Source organism: Coturnix japonica, chromosome 4 (genome assembly GCF_054131305.1).
Source record: "Coturnix japonica strain WE chromosome 4, WE-NBRP24, whole genome shotgun sequence".
Taxonomy (NCBI): domain Eukaryota; kingdom Metazoa; phylum Chordata; class Aves; order Galliformes; family Phasianidae; genus Coturnix; species Coturnix japonica.
In genome coordinates, this window is record NC_140666.1 from 18,118,782 (window position 1) to 18,122,022 (window position 3,241).

Consider the following 3,241-nt stretch of genomic DNA (forward strand, 5'->3'; position numbering starts at 1 on the left):
CAGAAAGAAAAATAATGAAAATAGACAAATTAAATGCAAGCAGTTTCATTAAGCCTAATATATTATAGTATACGAGCTCTTTTCCTAAGTTAGGGAATGTTTCTGGCTCTTTCAGCTCCTATAAAAGAATGACTTCAAAAAGGAGCAATGCATACACCTTGGGATTGAGTACTAAATCCTTGGTTTTAGTAAACCAGATCTCCTTCCACTAGTTTAAATCAATCACATACTTTAAAAAACACAAGGCTATAACCTCTGCCACAAAAAGCACAACATGACCCACTTCCAAACAGAAGACTAGATGACAAACAGACGTATGTAGTTCTTATCTTCTTCTTACATCTTATGTAGGCTTATCTAATTGTCAATATGATAAGTAGTAGACCAAACTGTTATTAATGATGTGACATTGCCCTTGATAGTTGATTTCTCATTTTGGGGGGGGGGGGGGAAAGTAAAACATTCAAAAGAGGAGTCTTCCATGAATATCATATTCTTGCTTCATATTAGAGAGTTACAATGGGAATTGCAGAGTAGTTAGTAAATAGAGAAGGATGTTTTAAAAATAATCTTTTCATCAAATGCATCAGACATGACACAAAGTTGTTGTCATGAGTTTCCATTTTATGAAATACCATTGTTTGTAATGGCAAAACTATAGGACAGATTGTAAAACATTCGAGTGCTTCTGCTTCTCAAATCCAAAAAGATACTGTGAAACTAAACACAGTCATGCACAAATCGATATTCATGAGGTAGTTTTGGACATACCTAGTTTTCAAGATTGTGTTAGCTAACTTTGCTTTTAGTGAGTTACATCTATCACAATGAAGGTAGACTCTAAATTAATCATCTGGGCAATGATTTGTTTTTTAAACTGAGGAACCTGGTTCTGAAACGAAAGTAACTCAGACAAAATACAGAAAGAAATCCAAGCAACTAGAACACATAAATAAATATTGGGAGAATATTCGTGTTTCTACAATGTGTGATTTACAGCCTTGATTCTCAGTATGTGATGCTGAAATATAAGATTAAACTGTTCACTGAGATAAAAGGAAAACTTGCCATTTCCTGAATAACCTACACCACAAAACACAGCAATACTCTTTATTTCTGAATATAATCCCTTTTTAAGGTTCGCTACCTTACACGATAGATATTTATGCCTTCCTGCAGGAAGATAATACTCATCTGACAAAAGGGTGAAGTATCACTGAGAGCTTCCTCATAAACAGCTATAATTCTGGTAAATGAGTCTTCCGGGTGTTGTGGAGAGCTCAATAATTCTAACAATTTTCTTATTACCAGCTGCCCTCACTCTAGCTGGATCACTAACATGCCTTTTCAATCTACTGAAATGACAAAGGAGAGGAACAGCTATATTGACAGCTAGCAGAAATGGACATTATGGTAAAAGTAAATGAACATACCAGCTAAAATAAGAACTGCTTTTATTGATATGATAAATTGTTCTACTTTAAATAATAAGACATCATTCTTAGAGTGCTGACAATTCAGAGTATTAATAAATAAAGATAGGAAGTTTCAGTGTTCTGATATTTTCATTTATCATCGTATTTCATGGACTGATATTAGGCTTTGGCAACACTCATTCAGAACCGTACTTGAAAACAGTTCCATTCTAAAAAAATAACAATGCAGAATAATCTAGAAGGCAGAATTGGAAAATGTGGGGGATGTGGGGTTTGGACCAATCCTGAATAAACCTTGTTATGCCAGAAATAACAGTTGCCTTGACCTACTCATTGCTAAGCCAAAAGTTGATAAATCAGGCCTCAGAGACAAGTGTAACATGCACAATCCCTTTCTCATTTGGAACAATAAGAACAGAAAGCACAAACAGCCACAGCTGGTTTGTACACCTCTCATTCTACCGATAGCAAAAATTTCAACAGCTGAGGGATCTATTCCCCTGCTCGTGTCATGCTACTACATAGGGCACATACATAATATTTTCTTTTACTTTTGGTAATGCTTATTACTAATGTATGTAACATGTGGCAGTCTGCTATAAATTCAATTAAATGTTAATGTAAACATCTGCTCAGCTTCATTTGTATACTGATATACTAGGCCAAGAAATTAAATTGTTACCTTCCATTTGTTTTATGTTACGTTTTCTTTCAAGGAGAAAGAAACAAGGAAAAGGAACCTGTTAAATTGACACTGGGCAGCTACAAACTATTTTAAATTATTGACATCTTAAAAGAGAACTGTATAAAAGCAACTGAGAGTCAAGGTGAAATAAAACATGTATTATATGGCTTAGAATATTAATGACTGTTAACAGAATAAAATATAGCCTCCAAGACAATACAGTGAGAAGTATCACAGTATGTAGGAACAAGAGTGTGAAGCCACTTATATGGGAACAAATAGTCGTACTCACTGGACGTGTCAAATATGTCAAAAAAAGTCATAATTCCTAGACACAATTACAGGTTGCTCAGAGAAGAGTGACACTCAGGGAGCATTATGTGAGAAACGTGCATAAATAATAGTTTCAGCTGTTGCTGCTGAGACAGCCAAAGAAGCAAAGGTAATCTGGAACTGCGAAATTTTCTTTTAATATGTCTCACAATTCAAGATAAGATTGGAATCATTAAAGAAATACTGCTATAACTATTTGTCATGGTGGGAAAGCATGAAGTGTTTCAACAACACAGTGAGGTATCTGATACCATCATCATTGTAGCTCTACAGTTCTAATGGAAATTCCATCCTCCTTTTATGTAGAACCAACATATATTGTTCTCTAGACTGCACAAAGCAATACCACCTCCAAGACCTTCAAGCTAGGTCAGAAGCAGCTGCATACCTACATGGCAATGTAAAGAATCAATAACATACTCTATAAAAATTATATTCCACATATGCTGCAGTATTAGAGAATCACAAGGTTGGAAAGGACCTACAAGATCATCTAGTCCAACTGTCCTCTCATCAGCATTGCTATCACAAGCTATTAAACCATATCTCATAGCTCCTCATCCAGACTCCACTTGAACACCGTCAGGGACAGAACTCCACCACCTCCCTGGGCAGCCATTCCAGTGCCTGACCACCCTCTGAGAGAAAAAGTTTTTTCTTATGTCTGATCTAAACCTCTTCTCTAAACCTCTTCTGGTACAACTTGCAGCCATTTGCTTGAGTCCTGTTTGTTGCCTAGGAAAAAAACGCCAAGCCCCTCGTCATCACAACCTCCCTTCAGGAAGTT